General features: G+C 46.0%; 1 protein-coding gene across 2 annotated transcripts in view; it reads right to left on the minus strand.

Annotated features, from left to right (window-relative positions):
- The window catches only part of L3MBTL4 (L3MBTL histone methyl-lysine binding protein 4), a 374,898-nt gene that overhangs the window by 171,433 nt on the left and 184,513 nt on the right, over positions 1–18,952 (minus strand). The window lies entirely within an intron of this gene.

Genomic DNA, 18,952 nt, shown 5'->3' on the forward strand with positions numbered 1-18,952 from the left:
CAGACAGTACGGTCTAAGGGGAGGGCAATGCTGGATGTCCATAAGTACTTTCTTTGCCTCCTTTTAGGTGATGCTGGTGCTGCTTTGCCCGTTTCCCCCTTCCTCAATCTTCACGGAACGTAGATATAAGGGCTCGTGAGGTGACAAAGCACAAGGACAGAAGCAAACGTGTTGAAGAGGGCGGAGAATGAAGGGTGACGGAGCCTGGACCCAGGGCCCGCCAGCGTGGGCCTAGCACATGAGTGTCTGTCATGTAGGAAAAACAGCACTCTCTTTGATGAAGGTACTGTGAACAGATTTTTATGTTACTTGAGGCTGAAGAAGCCCTAGAATAAAACAGCAATTGCATTTTTGTTTTTCCTTTTGTGAAATCAAGGAATTGCTCTAAAACAAAAACTAGGGCTGCATGTGAGTGGTGGACCTATTGTAACATAAAGATGATGTAAGGGGTCAAAGGCAAAATCAAGAAATACAAGAGGCTGTTCTCATCTCTAGAAAATGAGAAAGGGAGCTGTCCTTACTTCAAAGTGGCCTGAACTGGCAACTGTGAGTGATGTGGATGAGACGGGTCCTCACCCCAGCCAGGATGGGGTAGAAGCTGAAATCATCCCCCTGCTTCTGAGCAGAGAGCAGTTTCCTCTCCCAGCTGCTATTTGGTGCAGAGATGACCCAGAGCAGAATGACAACACTGACAGGGACTGAAGCAAGTTAAGACGGTCTATTCACTTAAACATATAAGGGAGCCCCAGATGGATGTCGGCCAGCGCTACAAGTCAGGATCGAGCAGCAACATTCTTAGCCTTATTTCAACCCTCATTACCCACTGCGGGAAAGGATGCAGTTCAACCCCAGTCACTTAGCAAGCGTTTCATGGAGAAATGACATTAGCACCGGGTGGGAAGAGCCACTAGAGTAGATACAGAAAAGGAAAACAGATTCAAATGTCACTGATAACAGACAAGCAAGATACATGATTTCTTCTTAACTTTAAAATAAAAATAACCACTGAGGATTATTCATTCATTTAAAGAGATACCAAGTGCCCGTTATGTGTACCCTGGGTGCTAGAGATACGGTGAACTAAACAGAAGACCTGCCTGCTTTGAGCTCACCTTCTGGTGCCAGAGACAGAGTAAACTACAAATAGAAACAGTGTAATGTCAGTGACAGTGCAAGGGAGGAAGAGAAAGTGATCGGGTGGCAGTGGGGACCCTGGTTCAAGGCAGAGTCGTCAGGGAAGAGGTCCTGATGTTCAGACAGGATCCTGCGTGCAGTGAAGGCACAAGCCGTCCTGGGACAACAGCAGGAAGGCCAGCGTGGCCGGAGCTGCGTGGAAAATGGAAAGGGCGCAAGAGGCGAGGTGGCGAGGGCCACGGTGAGGTCTCCGCGGGACGCCGGGCTTGACAGGGCACGTCTGAAGGACCGAGTGGGGAGTGAGTCACTGAGAACTGAACTTACTGCAGCCTGTTCTTTGAGCAGCGCTTACTTCTTCTACTCAGAGCTCGGGAAGGGCTACAGGCTGGCTCTGCGCTGTGGTTGAGGCATCCGTGCCTGGCATTAAAGCCGTGACCAGGATCAGAGAGATTCTTAACTGCTGGTAGTTAAGGGATGTCTGGAACCTTGAGGTGGGAGCCAGTGATCTCCGGAATGCAGGGGAGATGCTGGATGGATACAGAGCAGGTTAAAACTACATTTCCCTCGTGCGAGCTGCACTGAGAGCTGGGGAGTGACGTGGAGAAAAGTTATTTCAACCACATCCTTTTCTGAGATGCCACAGTGAGTTTGTGCCCCTGGAGTGGAGGAGAGGCCTGAGGACTGAGCTCTGGGCGACACAATGGGTCGAGACTAAAAGGGAGGAGGAGGGAGGAGGCCGGGAAGCCGTGCGCCCGGGGCCAAGGCACGAAGGCTGTGATGCCTGGGTCTTGCAGTGGACAGACATCAACAAGCCAGACTGACCTTCCAGGGAGAAGGGAGAGAAGAAAGGGGGGAAACAATGGCATAAACTACTCTTTTGAGGAGTTTTAGTAGAAAAGGTGATATGAAAGTGGGTTGTGGTCAAGAAGGTGTTTTCCTTACTGTTTCTCTTTGAGTGATGAGGGGAATGTTTCCATAGAAGGAACCTGACAATGTAGAAGGAGAGGGCGTAGTTGTGGCGAAAGGTCCTTGAGTCACGGCCAGCAAGGCCCGAGCATGGCCGGCCTCAGGGGAAGGAAGGCAGCGCGTGGGGACGGGAGGACCAGCTTCTCCACCGAGAACTTTTATTTTCTCAGTCAAATAGGCAGTGAGATCATCAGCTGAGATTAAGGGCAAGGAGAGCAACAGAATTAAATCTAGGACTAAAAATTTAAAAATAAAGCAAACTGTTAAAATACGAACATGCTGTCATTCCAAGTAATTAAGCTTCCACTATCTTTATTCTGGATTGGAAACTTTTAGGTTAGTATCCTGGTTTTGTTTTTTTTTCCCCACCCCACCCCCCGGGAAATTTATATCATAGTTTGCTAAAAAGATTTAATGAAATAATTACCCCAAATGTTGGAGGATGCAAATAATAAGCATATCCTTCAAACTGAAATTATAGGTTAATCATACCTATTCTCCATCTCCTAATGAAATTAGGGACAATAAACACCCGTTGTGCTATAATAATGAGTTGCTCAGAAAGAAGAAGAAAATAATGTAACCAAACACCATGGTTGCCTGTACTAGGTTTCAGGCTGTCAGATTTCATGATATGTAAATGAAATAGAACAATAATTTTCTGAAATGGGAATGCAGTAAAATAATGTTTAAAAAGGATTCTAAAAATGTAAATATCAGCTGATCTAAAAAACCTTTAAAGTATAACAAGGGCAGTATTAGTAGAAGAGGGTAAACTTACCACCTACCTAAGGCAGGAAAACATTTAGAAGGAGGTAGAGTTGGGAAAGACCAGTGGACATTACAGTAATCACACTGGTTCCACCTCACCGAGTGCCCTGGGGTAAGAAGAGACGGCAGCGTGGACAGAGCAGACCCGAGAGAGCTTCTGAGCAGCCACGGTGAAAAGTGAAACATGTCACATGGGGCTTTGCTCCATATTTAAAAGGAGACAGCAGAGTAGCTGGCAAAGATTTTCTTAGCAAAATATAATAAAATGCACTTATCCCATGTAGAGTTTTAAATGAGAGACCGAATGGCACAGTGTGCAGCTGGTAAACTACACAAGGATCCTGGGCAGGGAAGGTCTCCTGTCTACGTGCAGGCACAGGACCAGGGAGACCAGGGCTTTGCTGGAAATCGGGGCGATTTGGCCCAAGGGACCAGATGAAGCACCTCAGACCTGGCCGTGCACCAGCCTGAGCCACCATGAGGAGGGTACAGGGCTGGGAGGAAGTGTGAGTGGTGGTACGTGACATATGGCTGTAATGACGTTAAGGACAGAGGGAGAAATACACGTTTGATCCCATACACCTCTCCTGCAAACATTCTAAAGTAAAGAATTTGTACCAGCTATTTATACCACAACTATTTAAAAACACAAGACTAGGCTCTTTTTTTCATTACTGAATAGCACAGACCTTCATAAAATGCCAACCTGCCTTGTAACCCGTTTTTAAGCTTTCAAAACCTCAGGAAAGTGACACCCTTGATTTATGGAAGGGGAAACTGGGAGGGGTCCACAGAGATCACACAGAAGCACAGAATTTTAGGAGCAGAAGAGTCGTAGAGACACAGGCACACAGAGAAATTGGTTTACACGTAACTGAAGTAAATTGAATTAAACCTACTTCTTTCAATAACTGATAACCGTACTGTGAGGAGCTGAAGGGTAATACAGCATCGAAAAGCATCCAATACAAATACTATTTCACTAGACGGTCCTATTTCATTTTCTTCATTATTTTTAAGAAAGAAATCAAAGCAGATGCACTTGTCTTCTAAACCTTAACTTTTATACAAATTCTCTCTCAAAGATAATATAAAAAAACCAAGATTACTTTCTTACTTTCTGAAACTCCTAATTTAGCTCATCTTTTATATGAAAACCGCTTATTTTTTTAAATGACAAAAGTGCTGCTTGGTTTATGTAAATGGATTACTCCCACCTAATCTTAAGTGAAAATGCTGCAAATCCACCCCCTCCTCTCCTCTGATTCTCATGCATTCTCTCTCCCACTCTCTACTTCATTTCTTGGTTTCTACTTCTCTCTCTTCCCCCCTCTCCCCCAACTCTGCCTTGTGCAACAAGATACTAAATAAACAGAAGCCACAAGGCTGTCCTTATTCCCAGGATTTTCCTTATTCATATGAAGGGAGATAACGGACAGGCCTAAAACTGTAAGTAAACCACGGTTGCTTATGACTTGTTTTTGCACTTTGCCAATCCTTGAACTAACTTTCCCCCCTTTTACTAAAAGAGGAAATTAGTTAATAAGTTCCATTTTCACTGAAAGTGTCACACATAATTGGCTGACTAAAAAATCAAACTGATTAGTTGCTGACAGAAACGTCATCTGTTCTCATAACCAAACATGTATAAATATAGAAGTTATTTAGAAGAATTAAACACACTCTATAACTCAAGACTCCAAAGTGGGGTAATTAGAACACCATCCCAATAACCTGCAGATTACACCTAAAGCAGGTACCACGGCATCCACAGTCCCTCCTCAAACTGGCCTTGACCTCATGTGCCCACACTAAGAACTCTCCTCACTACGGAGCTTTTGGACTTTTTTTTTTTTTTTTTTTTGTGGTACACGGGCCTCTCACTGTTGTGGCCTCTCCCGTTGCGGAGCACAGGCTCCGGACGCGCAGGCTCAGCGGCCATGGCTCACGGGCCCAGCCGCTCCGCGGCATGTGGGATCTTCCCGGACCGGGGCACGAACCCGCGTCCCCTGCATCGGCAGGCATACTCTCAACCACTGCACCACCAGGGAAGCCCTGGACATTCTTAATGGAAAATGCTGGGAGTCGCTTGAGAAACGCTTTTAAATATTTATGAATAATTACGTTTCTCCCCATGGTTCCTACTCTAACCCTAAATTGACAGTTAATGAAGTTCCCACGTTGAATGACTTGAGAACAGCGCTGTCAGAACTGCCACGTTTCTCAGGGGAAGGAAGCCTCCCTCCTCCGTCGTGTCTGTACAACTGCTCCGATGAAATGGGAGGAGCAGCTCACCTTCCCCCCAAGACCCCAGCCCAGATCACAGTGACTCTGAATCAGGCTGGATTTCAGACCTGAGAGCCAACAGCCCTTCCTGGGTGTGTCAGAGCTGCCCCAGGGAGGGGAGCTCCATGGAGAGGACACCATCGGCTGGGCCTCCACGTGCTGCCGGACGGAAAGAGCAAATAACAGACACAAAGGCCTCCGTTCAGAGAAGGCTCCTGTCGCAGGCTCTGACCACTCCGAGTCTGACTTGCCTCTGGCTGGGCGAGTGTCCCCGGAGCACGGACCCTCACTGCCCTTTTGGTCCGGTCTGAACACCTGGTCAGAGACCGTGGACACGGCAGGATCCCAAGAGCCTGGGAGTCCACCAGAGGATGGAGGAAGGGGCCCAAAGATGTTCAAATATATAAATCTCCAGGTCCCACAAGTCAGAATTCCAGAGGCAAGCTTCTGAATCTTATTTCTTAAGTGTTCCCCATCCAGGTTGGGAACCACTGACCGAGTCCATCTGGTTATTTTTGCAAGGAAGGAAATAAAGGGTTAGAAGTTTAAATAATTTGTGCTAGATCGTAACTCATATTTTGGCGGTTCGGTCAAGAATTTAAGGCTCCTGGCTTTTAGATCTGTGCTCTTTCCCTCTGCTACACTGCCCCATAAGTAGCTGCTATCATCTCAACTTTTATATGTTTATACACACAATCTTTCTTAATCACCCATCCCTAGTTTTAAAAGACAGCAGGAGTAGCCACGCGTGTCAAAGTCGTCACACACCCGGAATGAACAGAATGGAGTCCGGGTGATGACACCAGGTCACCGCGGACGGATGTGGGAAGGGGCTCGAGCTCGGAGTCAGAGACCCCACTCCTCTCCTCGGCCCCCTGCCCCGTGCTCCTCATAATGGGAGCAGACGCCCCAGCTCACGATGGCCCGGGTGTTCACAACGTGGTACCATTTTCACACAACGGGACCCTCACCTCTCACCCATCACTCACCTCCCCGACCCTGACGACTGTCTCGCTGGCTGATGGAAGGGTAACCCCCTGTGCTGGCCTTACACAAACACACTCTTCAGTAACTGTGACTGAACACTCTTTTTTTGCTTCACTTGCTGAATTTAGAAGCTACCCCTAGAATAAGAAGTGACTCTACTGTGTTGCTGAATTTTCCCTGGATGCCTGGCATTGCATAAAATTTGGTCAGAGGGATTATATTTTAAAAGTCCCCTCCCATTCTGATGATTTTCATTACAAAACAGGTCCGTTGACGAGAAAAAGAGGACGGTGACTTCAAAGAAAATGATGGAGGGTGTTCTTGCCAATCTAGAAAACACAAGGCGCACTGAAGAACAGAAACTTGCAAAACCTCGTTTCTTTCGCTCAGCTTTACAATTCCTCAGGACATAAAGGCTTTTCATGTCCAGGAAAACACCCACGTTAACCAGCAATAAGGAGACTGTAGGATGATTCAAGGGCACAGTGTCCTGAAGGAGAGGGTCGGGACCGCAGAAGGACAAGTGGCATGCTATCAGCAGCTGCGCCCTTCCGCTCGATGCCTTCAACTGTTTGGCGCTGACAGAAATAATGGTGCAGAGAGAAAATGTCTGTGAAGGAATGATGCCAGTCAGATTAGGAGCATGCTAAAGAATGCTCGAGGGCTGGTGAGACACAGGAGAGGACGGCAGGCCGCTGGCCCGGCCTCGGCAGCTCTGACTGTGCGTCTGCAGCCTCGGCTCAAGGAGCTCCCAGACACGTGGGTCCCGGGAGCAGGGCGTGGAAGACAGGTCTGTGGTCGGGCTGCCGGGTGTGCAGCCACGGAGAGCTGTTAGCCCAAGAAGTGGCCGGTGTTCTGCCCTCTCTGATAATCACAGTGATCTCATGTGAAGTGAAACTCGCTCTTTTGCCAAGGAAAACAATTCTAATGTTTACTTTCTGGCTTAAAATGAATATCAAAGCATGGATGAAAAGTAACGTACAAGCGGAAGGCTCTTAGTTACCCAATAATTCTGTGTATTTTCAGTTCTATAAGTTTGCCACTTGCAGTATTCATTCAATTTTAGGTTTGTGTATATATTTTCAACTTCTTGATTCTTGGTTGCTTAAAATGCAGAGTGAAATGGAAAACAAAACCCATAATCTCCATACAGCTTCTTTTATAATGCAAATATATAGTGTTTCTTTTACATGAAAAATATTTGATTCTATCATCATTCCATGGAGTCCTTTACAGATGTATCTACTTATAAAATAAAAGGGACAAGTATTTTTTAAGCTTTCTAATACGGGGAAAGACACATGAACGAAACATCTCCAGGATGCTAACAGCACTAAGCTTGTCTTTAAAGCAACTGTGGAGTTGCCCTCACCTGCGTCCAAGCCCTGAGTGTGAGAGAAGAAGTAGGTGTGGACAGGAGAAAGCATCTCGGGAGGAGGAGTTTCTGTCTCCTCACACCGCATCCTGGTGCCCAGCTAGCACTGCAGTGCCCTGCATGACCTCCACCAAGGCTCCCAGAGGTGCCGGGTAACAGGGCCAGCTCTCCCTCCAAGCTTCGTCATCCTGCTCACCAGTGCACAGCTATGTCCCAGAGGACTTTCCAAGTCCTGGCACAGTGCTCAGTATACTGGTGATACCAAGTAAACCTTCATTCAGTGACAACAGAAACACTACCCCCTAAGAAGGGAAAACCTTCCCTCTCAAGTCGTGTTTCCAGGCAGGCAGTCAATCACCCAAGGACCCCATCAATCAGGCCCTGTAGGGGGCCAAAGGAACAGGAGTATAATAATTGCATCTTGTCCCCTTTTCTTGGAGGCATTATGGTCTTCTGAAGAGGGTGACAGCTCTGTCAGAGAAATCCTGAAAGGTGGACATCCATGTGCTGACGTCCACAAACGTGGCCCGATGTGACTCATAAACTGGAACCGGGTAAGGACCGGTTTCACCCACTGTCAAACCACTGGGTTATTCCATGACTTTTAGGAGTTAGTGTGCATTTGTTTTCAGTGCCAGTGACTTTGCCCAGAGATGCACCTTGTTTAGACACAATCTACCAGCATCTGTAATGGACAACTAAGACCACCTGGTCACAGGACACCTCAGCTGTGAACAGCGTGGGGCTACGGGGAGCAGGTAACCTGCACAGGGCACCAGAGACCAAGCTTTAGAACAGAGTGAGTGAATCCTGCCCTCGCCCCTCCAGAAGGTAGAGCATACAGGACGAGCACTTCAACAAGGAACATTTAAAACAGTAATATCGTTAAGACTGTAAGTACATTTTGAAATGTATTATTTTTCCCTGATCAGTCTATCATGTAAATCTGTAATTAGGGACTTCTAAAATAGCTAACTTTTTTTTTTAACACAATATGCTGTAATTGTCTATCAAGTCAATGAGTACTTAGGGACTCTTAAAACTGCTGATTACTTGGCTTGCTGTATTTTGGAAGAACGAGTACTAAAGATTCCTTATGAAATTCTCCTTAAAACAGAATGAAATAGGAAATGTGCTGTTACCTGGCTAAGTTAACAATCTTCAATTTTTCCATGGAAAGACATCCATCCATCATCATATTTATCATTCCATATCTGGACTCTAACTGCATTAACTCCTATTTTATAATCTAAGTGAATTTCCATCTCTGACAGAATAAAACTTTTCTAATTCCCAATTCGAAATTGGGTCCAAAATGTTTCTAATGCCAAAGGTCCCAAAGAGGGCTTTATTAATCATTTATTCCTTAACGTAGATTTAAATCATTTATCTCACTTAACAGGATAAACAATGTGCCAGGCCACATGGTATGGTATTTATGACTCATTCTGTCGTATTTATACATCTGCTAGGTAATGAACTAAATGGAATAAAAATAAGCTATATCTTCTATCAAGTTATGTTCTGTTATGCTTTTTTATGTTTAACAGTTAAATAAATTAGCAATGCTCTCAAGGTCCTTAATATAAGTTATAAAGGTTATAGATATAGTAGTTTGTACTACTATTAATATACACTTTAACTTCATAATAATGTTTTGTTTAATTTATTTTGTAATCAAGCATCATAATTACTTCCAAACATAAATCAAGCAGAAGCTAAAGAAAGACCGATGACAAGATTACTTAGACACGGAAGCCAGCTAGGAAATCTCCTTTTTCTGCCTGTCGACTTCCTATTCATGAAAGATTCTTTTGTTAGCTGTGGGGGATGTTTGGCCCACGTGTCCCCTACTAGGGCCTGAAGAGACTAATTGCATAGCTACTACTCAAGACCTCACTCCATAAAGGTTGCAGGCGAGAGCCCAGGCTGGTCTCTAGAGATGCTTGTTGTTTTGGCATAAGTGATTAACCAACTCTTAGAGAGAGAAGTGGATAAACAGATAAATATTTATTGGAAGCCAGACACTGGGGAAATGCTGACAGACACTCCACTCATGAAGCTGACAGTCTCATGGGGACTAGTGACAGAAAGCAAGGAAACAGACAGTTAGAGTAATTACGTATTGTGATATGCACAGAGGAGCAAAGGGAGGTATGAGATGGAAAATCACAGTGATGTAACGTGGCCAGGGAAGGCCTTGCTCAGATGGGAGCATTCGAGATGAACTCTAAAGGGTGGGAAAGAGTCGTATCTTCGAAGAGCAGATGGACCGTTCTGGACAGAGAAGATGGCGTATGCAAAGGCCCTGGGGTAGAAAGAATTTGCATTTAAGAAATGGAAAGAAAGGAGTGAGTAGAGCAGAGGGAGGTGAAAGGAAGACAAGGAGGTTCACCTCACGTTCTCTCTCTCTTCCTGCATTTCCCCTCTGGTCTCATCCCACCCCCTCCTCAGGCTGGTGCTGAAGTGGGCATTTATTTATGAATAGGGCACCCCCAGACAAGGCTGGGTGAGGGCCAGCTATCTGCCTCCTTTGGTATACTAAGGAGTGGCTGTGCATCACTGGGAGAAGATCCCACATGAGAGAAGGTGATGGTGTAGCAGTGGCCAGGGGCCAAGTTAATGAGCCCAAGGCTGTCCTTCTGCTTCAGCACAGCCTGTGTGGGATCGCAAGGGACGCAGAAGTTCATCCGTATCTTAGTGAGGAGGCTCAGGGTCTCTGAAAGGGCTGGAGGGTAAGCAGAGGCCTGGGGTCAGGATACAAAAGCCACGTAAAGAGAGAGTTGAGGACTAGAGAAAACAGCCAGACCACAGTATCTTGGGGCATGAAGATACTGGTCCCCCAGGCCCAAGAAGGATTCCTCTTTATGGATCAGTGAGGCTCATCCAGCCTTTTCCCTAGAAGCAGCTGCACACCCTGTGAGCTGCTGATTTTCACGAGCAACGCACTCTGACTGCAGACTCTCCAGGCATAAGGCTGTGACGCAATGTCACCTATTTCTATGTTTTGCCCTCCACTTCCCATCATGCCTCCTGCAATGCTGCTGATGCTGAAAAACAGAGGCTGCTGTCCCTTTCCGGAAACCCAGGCTCAGCACTGCCAGAGGTCTCTCCACGGCTGGAACCTCACACCGGCTGGGCCACCCGCCCCTCACATATGAAGAGGGGTAACGGGGCCTGATTATAAAGGTACACACTGTGGATTCAGCCAAGTCAGGAAGAACATTCCGACCAGGGCCAGAGGCCCACCTTTTGTCTCCAACAAGGTGGGCAAACCACTGCGTCTCCAGGCCCTGAATGATGGCTGGAGGATTGACGAGCTCAGAGGATTCTGGCAGGTTTATGTTCTACCTCCACGTCGCTGGTGCCTCCCAAGGATAAAGCATTTTTTCTAGTTGGCTGGAACTTTCCGAGAATAAGAATCAAATCCTCTCTCCTACACCTGCTGGGTTCTGTACCCTTGCTGAGAGGGCAGTTTGTTCCTCTCAGGCTGGGATGGGGCATTCACGGCGCCAGCACAGAGGCCAGTCCAGTCTGCTGGGGGGGGTCACCTGCCGGGAGATGCTCTCCCTGGAGGGCTGGTGGCCCTGTGTCACCCACATCCCCACCGGCTCCTGTCATGGCACATCGGTACTTTGTCATTTCAGAAAAAAACACTTTATACTTACGCTGGTGAGAAACGTTGATTGGTTACCACGTGGCGCATCCAAATCTGCATTTAATTTAAACGATGATTTTTTTGTCTCCAGCTATATCTACTTTATTAGAGGCCCTGGGACCTGTCATATTTCTATTTTATTATTTCTATTACTACTTTAAAATATGAACAAAACATTTCCATGCAATCGAATATTTCCTTCTGTTTAACTCTGATTTCTAAAAGAGTGTTTTAAAACAAGGCCTGAAGGGGCAGGGGAGTGAAATAAGTATGGACAAATGACATTTATAAAGTGTAAGATGTCAGGAAAATGACAAACAGATGGGTCAAACATTCAGCGGCCCGCTGTGCACAGCGGATGGGGCTGAGCCATCCTGGTCCACGGGGTGGGTTGGCCGGGGGAGGTCAGCTAGGGTCAGAGGGCCAGGCCAGGTGACTGATTAGCACACTTGACTCTGGCCCCGTCACAGGCATTTTTCTGACATGCATCCACCACCTGCAAGGGCTGTGAACGGTCAGAGCAGCAGAGGTGAGTGATACAAAGAGCCTGCCCCGCAGACCTCGTGGTCTCTGGAAGCCACCGTTCCCCCCTCAGCCTGTGTCTGCAGCCCGAGCCTGCCTGCTCGTGGTGGGGGGGTGAGCCTACGATGGGGACCAGCAGCACCGGGCAGCCCCTGCCTGCCAGGGAGAGCTACTCTAGAAAGCGGGACGGAGAGCACAGAGGCACAGAAGCACATCACACCAGTCAGTGCACAGGGACTGTACCAAGAAACAGAGGCAGCTCCGGGGCCAAAGGGTGCAGGGGGCTTGTCTGGGAGGGGACACCTGAGCGAGCCTCAGGAGGCAGCATGCGGTGGCATGCAGCTGCAAGCCAAGGAACAGCAGCGGCTCAAGCGGAGACACACAGCTGGTGTGCTGCGGGTAGTGCCAGGGCCAGGGCAGCAGGCCAGGCGATGCCAGCTACAAACTGGCAGCTGCCATCTACCTCGACGAGGATTAAACCATGAGCCGCTGCAGCTGCTGACCTTCAACACCCCCTGAAGCGAGCTCAGGGTGAACTCTGTGCTTTGGGAAAAACTGGCACAACAGGTCTTCAGATAGTTAGATATTTTCAGGAGCTGATTTTATGAGCCCAATTCTTGTATCTCCTTGTGTCTAGAAAAGCACTAAAATCCTTCATGGTGGCATCTGCTCCATGTTACTAGCAGTAACCTTCTGCAAAAAATAGGTGCTTGGTTGCACGCTTCGCCCTTCGCCAAAATCACATCTATACTGACCTTCCCCCTACATCTTTGGAACAGTTTCTCAGAGCTATCTGAAATGCTGTCTTCTGGGCTATAGGCCCCATTTGGCCCCAAATAAAACTTAACTCACTACTCTCATGTTGTGCGTTATTTTTTCAGTTGAGAGCAAGTAGGGACAAGAGCAAAAACCCTGGCGGGAGCTTCCAGGAGCCTCCAAGTGAGGGCCCCCAGGTGAGGACTCCAGGGCAGGAGAGTGACAAGAAAAATGTCACTCTAACACAACAGAACAGAGGACAAAATCCTGCGTGATGACAAGGATGAAGAGACAATTCATCTCCCTGAGGACATCAGACGAAACTTTGGAGAGGAGTTGACCCTTGACTGCAAAGAACTTCACCTTCTGCCCAAATGCTGTGGCATAAACACTGGGCACAAGGATCGCAGAGCCCACCCAGAGGCCAAGGAGCCACCCCTGCAGACTAAGGAGAGAGGCAGGAGCAGGCCGGAGGACAGAGGACAGGGACACGGCCCACACTGGGGGTGAAGGAGCTGTAAGCTGTGCCGACCGACCCGGGAAGGCGCAGAGGAGAGCTGCTGACATGCGTCGCGTCCAACAACCAGAAAGCCACCGAACGACAGTGAGAATAACTTCATGTCTCTAGTGGTGTACAATTACGACTGCTATTGTGAGTTACAATAAGAAGTATATACTGAGTCTTCATCCCTGTTCTGGCACAGAGCTCCCCAAATCCTTGGAATTTCCTGTCTTCTGTTAACGTTAATGAGGTGACTTTTGGAAAGCATGGAAGGATGGGGGCCAGCAGCCAGGAGAACCAATCATCAGAGGTTTGGAACTTCCAGACTTCCAGTCCAACCCCCCAAGCCCCGACCCCAGGGAGGGGAGAGGAGCTGGAAGTCAAGTTCAATCACCAATGGCCAATGATTGAATCAGTCGTGCCTCCGTAATGAAGCCTCCACAAAAACCCCAAAGGATGGCCAGGTTGGCAAAACCCTGGAGTCTCGGGGAGAGTGGGGCCTGGTGAGGGCAGGGGAGCTCCAACCCCTCCCCCAGACCTCACCCTGCACATCTCTTCCACAGGCTGTTCCTGAGTTAGATCCTTTTATGATGAACCAGTGACCTAGCGGGTAAACTGTTCCTCTGAGTTCTGTGAGCCGCTCTAGCAAATCAAACCTAAGGAGAGGGTGGTGGGAACCTCCAGATCTACAGCCAGTCCCCTGGAAGCACAGGTGACCACCTGGACTTGTGACTGGTGTGTGAACTGGGGATGGGGATGGGGGGGGGCAGTCATGTGAGACTGAGTCCGAACCTCCAGTAAACAGTGTTAGACTTGAGCTGAACCGTGGGACACCCGGCTGGTGTCGGAGAATTGCTTGGTGTGGGTGAAAAACCCACACGCACATTGGAACTGGGTGCAAAACATATTCAGATTTTTATTTTAAAGAACAGCAAAGTTCTTTTATTCGTAGTTTCACAGGGCTTATGGGGCCTGCTTTTCTTAAGTCGAAGTCAGTCATTCTAAATTGTTCAAACTGTCCTACACGTCATTCCAAATTCGCTCAGAGATCAGCAGCCCCTTTACGGACAGCGCAGTTATAACAAAGAACCATACTGGTTGTTTAAGTTTTAGGAAGTAAAGTCAACTCCCAATTTTCTGGATCAATGAAGAGAAATGGCGGCCTAGGAAGCAAATGTGCCGGCCCTGCTCCTTCCTGTGGGGTCACTGAGCCCAGACAACCAGCGGCAGGCATTATGGTGGTCAAGGCATTTCACCTCCCAAGGCGGCGAGTCCCAGAGGTGAAGTAACTCGCCCAAAGGCACAGGCAGTCAGAGCAGAATGGAAATTTAAACCCAAGTTTTTCTAACTCTGGGGTCTCATCTTGCTTCCCAAGCTCAGTAAATTTCCAAAGCAAAAAACATCAGGCATCCCATGGCCTGGCGGATTTGTGGGTAAATGATTAATAATATAATAAAAGAAATGAGCTCTATTTAAACAAATTTAGCATTGAATGTAACTGGGATTACAGTTCCCAAACGCTATGACTAAAAAGACTGCCAAAAGGCAGTGCTGTAGCTGCCTGAAGTTGGCATGGGCTTTTGGTTCTGATATTTTTATATCTTTTTAAGGACATTCAGGGAATGCAAAGCACAACAGAACGATCCTGACACCTTAGTGCTAAATCTTAAGTATTTAATTTTGATTCTACTTGTAGGAAAAGTCCACCATGCAGGATTATATGTCAGATAAAACAGGAAAATTGTGCCCGCATGGCCTAAGAAAAGGAGATCTCAATCCGGCAGTGGACACAAGGTGAAGTGGCTGGTAACAGAGGCTAAGAGGAAGTCATCGTCACCTGATCCTACAAGCTGGAGCACTTCCCAGCTGAATGGGGACATTCAAGTTTCACTCTCAAGAGGCTTTTCACAGTTACCTTTTCAAGAACTTACATTTGTCCTTTGTGATTGAATCTTATGAATTATTAAATATCATGGTCTTGGCCAAAATACACTGCACAAACATTTCTACAGAAGTATGGGGCTATACAGCATGTACTACATCTTGGCTTGGTTTCTGCAGTGAGTATAAATATGCTGATTGAATGACATTAGAAATAGATACAAACTCATTTAGAAAAACAAAATTTTAATGAAGTCTAATAAAATGTGCATGAGAACCAACAAATTCTAATTGTGCTTGTTACTTGTGGCATTTCCATCTTTAGAGCCACGGCTCTCCCTCCACTGGCCCAAGTCCCCTGTGCTCTTTTGAACCCAGGTCAACACCATTCTAAAAGCCTCGGTAGGCTAGTCCTACGTCATTCTGCTCTGTCTTCAAAAGCACATTAACAATCTACATCCAGTGTTGCTCATTCATAGGCAGCTGTGCGATTTTACTCTATTTCATCCCCTTCTAAACTGCACATCCCTCAGACATAAATTGGGAGGTCGCTGAAGAAAGAAAAAACTCACCTATTATATTTTTATATACTTTAGTCCTTTGTTTCCAAGGCATTTATCATAATTCTGAGCTACAAATCTGTTGAAAAAGGGTCAAAGGAAAATATTCATAAAGAAAAACAGATGAGAAGAATCGATTTAAAAACTGCCTACTTCATATTTTCTTTGATTGCTCTTGTTTTCACACAACACCCCTTGTAGACAACCTGTGCTATCTTTTGTGAAAATTCACTAGAGTAAATCAATAAAGCAGGTAAAGTTCAAGTCAGGTTCTGCCTCCACAAAATGATAGGGTAGACTGTATGATCGCTAAGCCTTTTTCTAGGGACTTCCTTGGTGGCGCAGTGGTTGAGAATCCGCCTGCCAATGCAGGGGACATGGGTTCGAGCCCTGGTCCGGGAAGATCCCACATGCCGCGGAGCGACTAAGCCTGTGCGTCACAACTACGGAGCCTGTGCTCTAGAGCCCACGAGCCACAACTACTGAGCCCACGTGCCACAACTACTGAAGCCTGCGTACCTGAAGCCTATGCTCCACAACGGGTGAGGCCGCCTCGGTGAGAGGCATACGCACCGTGGCAGGGAGTGAGCAACTGGAGGGAGACTGCGCACAGCAGCGACGACCCAATGCAGCCAAAATTAAATAAGTTAAAATAAAAATTAAGCCCTTCTCCAAGACCTAAACGTTCAGTAGTCTTTGCAATGTTTGATCAATAAAGCTATCGTATTATATATAATAAAGCACTGAAGGCAATTGTTGAATCACATAAATATCAAAGAAGTAAAACAACAGAGTACAAACAATGTCTGAAAGTTAAAATATCTGAAAATACCTTAAAATATCTGAAAATTAACGTTGGTAAGATGACTTTATTTGTTCACGTGTGATAAAATGCTCTGTGTGGTTTTACAGATCTACTTACAAAATGTATTGGGTTGGCCGAAAAGTGGGTTCAGATTTTTAGTAAGATGTTACGAAAAACCCAAAGGAACTTTTTGGCCAGCCCAATAATTACTTTGATCTGATTATCACAGATATTGGACATACAAATTTGGTTTGAATTGTATGAGTCAAGAAGATCAACGCTTTGACTTAAAATAGCATGGGCAGTAAAAGATGATTTGAGGTGGCTGTTTGTACAAATACACCCACAAGAGACGGGACAGGAGTGAAGAGGCTGCACGTGGTTCGTGCTGCGGGGCAAGTTCTCCCGCCAGCTCCTCAGCACACAGGCATCCGACACCCACTGCAGGGTGTGACTTTCTGTAAACACAGTTAAGAGGGCAGAGTATAGTTGACGTATTGTCTTCAGAATCTTATGAGGCCAATGTTCAAGGCACTATCAGTAATTCTGTTTAGTATAAATAAAGTAATTCTGTTCTTGGTGGAAAACGGTGGAAGGGTAAGGCATGAGGTGAGCAGAGGACAGACTGCAACAGGCCTGGTACACGTGAAGGAGTCTGAAGTCTAAAGGTACCGCTAAGAGGTTAGATTTGGGTTTTACACAGACTATTACAGCAAAGAAACGAGACAAGATGGTTAGGAAGCTGTTGCAACATCAACGCTAGACCGTCAAATTTTGTTTTGCTGGAGGACCTAGACAAACCATTTGTCTTTACTTTCCAGTGGAAAAAGATTCTGTGATAAATAAGTAGGCAAATAAATACTGGAGTAGGACTCTGTGTGTGTGTGTGTGTGTGTGTGTGTGTGTGTGTATTTTTGCTTTAATGATGGGGCCATATATATTGAACCACACTATGAACATGTCTTAAAGTCTAGGTATTTAAAAATTAATAAGACTAATGATGCAGATATGAATAATTACAAAAAATAGGGTTAAACAAGTAACCTATAATAAACTGTATTAATAATAATTAATCTCAACACATTTATAACCAAAAAGCAAGCACAGCAGTAATAGAATATCATGACCAACTGAAGACATCCAATCCCCCAAATAATAGGGATTCCAATTACTCAAGTGCACATACTCAAAACAGGAGTCTTATAATATTGCCAGGAATACATGAAAGCCTAACTTAAAAAAAACTAAATTTAAATATTTGGAAAACTCTAGTCACCTATTCATTTTAGCACAATTTCGAATTTTGTAATCCTTAATAATTCACATAGTCTTAGGTAAAAATGAAAATCTATAGAATGTTACATCATTTTCTGATAGCAGCTAACACTAATTGAGCACATGCTGTGGGCCAGGCAGTTTTTGAGGCGTTATGCACAAAAAAATTTATCTCATTTCATCATTACGGATTATGAGACTGACACACTAATATCACCTCCATTTTCTAGATGAGGAAACAGGCACAGATCACACAGCTAAGCAAAGCAGTGATACTGAGATTCACATCTCAGCATTCTGACTCCAGATTTCACACTCTCAACCACTAGGCAATCCTGCCTCTACAGCCTGAATTTTTAGTTTGGGAGGACCAGTGTGACTCACTAACTAGCAAATTGCAGACCATATTCTGCAAACCATTTGTACCTATGATGAGAACTCAAATGCAATGGTACTGGGAAGGGGAAGAAGGGGTCAGAGATGGGTTCTGAGAAATTAAGAAAGAGAACCATCAAGACTTGATGACTGGCTGTATGTGTGGGGTGAGGGAGGGGTAGGGAGGGAGCAGAGTCTAGAATGACTGCATAGGAAGCAGCAACTTTGGAATCAAGTAGCAGCTACGGTAGAAAGACAAGCTTTTGGCTTGGGATGGAGCTGAGGTTCGATCCATAGACTTTGCGAAGCTTCTGAGACATTTGGGTCGAGAAGCCAGGTAGGCAGCCTGACCAAGGAACAGGTGATGGTTGAGGCGGAGTGAAGACAGCTGTCTCTGTACCTGAAACGCTGATCCGGGCCCACCTCCCTTGAAATCCCTACTTGAGAAGCTTACTGGGATGAGGGACAGAATGTGCGTGCTGGTGGGTGGGGGGTGGTTAACGTCAACCGAGAGACACCTCCCTGGCAAGATGGGATGCAAGATCAGGGAGAACAGAAAGTGGGATCAGCAAAAAGCACAAAGCAAATACGCTAACCCTTCCGCCCTCCATGGAACTGACCTTGTTCTCCCTGTTTTACATTCTCTGTATGCAGACCCTGCACTTGCTAATGGACTGTAAGTTACACGAGGACCTGCACCTCATCCACGTGTAGTTTTTGAAGAATCTAGCACAATGTCAAAATGTTTGTCAGGTTATTATGGCAGTAATTCTCCTTATTTCTAAGAGAAGTTAAGGAACTCTTTCAAAGATGCAATTAATCCTTTTAGATCTAAGGTTCAAGCATCGTTGGGCTGGTTCATCCTCATTAACAGCATAGAAGGCTACCTTCACCCCAAGAAACCGAAGGGAGGACAACAGAAGCGGTGGGGGAACAAAGCAAACATAAGGATGGAGAGTGCTCGCAAAATGTCTGAAACTAGTTATTAGTCATGTCAGCCTAATCTGATCAGAGGAATCCTGCAGACGAAAGAATAAAATATTTTGGTTCGAGGTTTATTAGAATTTAGAATGGTTAATTAACTCCTTAACTCTAAGTA

This window comes from Kogia breviceps, chromosome 15 (assembly GCF_026419965.1).
Source record: "Kogia breviceps isolate mKogBre1 chromosome 15, mKogBre1 haplotype 1, whole genome shotgun sequence".
Lineage (NCBI taxonomy): Eukaryota > Metazoa > Chordata > Mammalia > Artiodactyla > Physeteridae > Kogia > Kogia breviceps.